At 55.4% G+C, this 296-nt stretch overlaps 1 pseudogene; it reads right to left on the bottom strand.

Annotated features, from left to right (window-relative positions):
• LOC109845344 overlaps nt 1-296 on the bottom strand; it is a 1297-nt pseudogene that overhangs the window by 494 nt on the left and 507 nt on the right.

Genomic DNA, 296 nt, shown 5'->3' with positions numbered 1-296 from the left:
CGCCGGTGCGATTCAGGCTAGATCGGGCCGGGATCTGACCTGGCTTGTCGGAATCTAGAGAAAGGCGCGGGAGATCGCAGGAATCCGATGATGATGACGTGGATGAGAGAGAAAGGCGGGATGATGAGAGAGAGAGCGAATCGGAATCAGAGTCTCGTAGCAGAGGAAGACTCAGGGAAGGCTCCGACGATCTAGGGTTTCGATTGAGAAGATTCTTGATAGATCTAGGGCTAGGGTTCCTAGGCTCCTCGGCTTTCGAGCTCTGCTGCTTCTTGAGCCCCAGAAGCTCCCTCCAG

Source organism: Asparagus officinalis, chromosome 6 (genome assembly GCF_001876935.1).
Source record: "Asparagus officinalis chromosome 6, Aspof.V1, whole genome shotgun sequence".
Lineage (NCBI taxonomy): Eukaryota > Viridiplantae > Streptophyta > Magnoliopsida > Asparagales > Asparagaceae > Asparagus > Asparagus officinalis.
The sequence above is the reverse complement of the archived record's forward strand: the minus strand, read 5'-3'. Positions and strand labels throughout refer to the sequence as shown.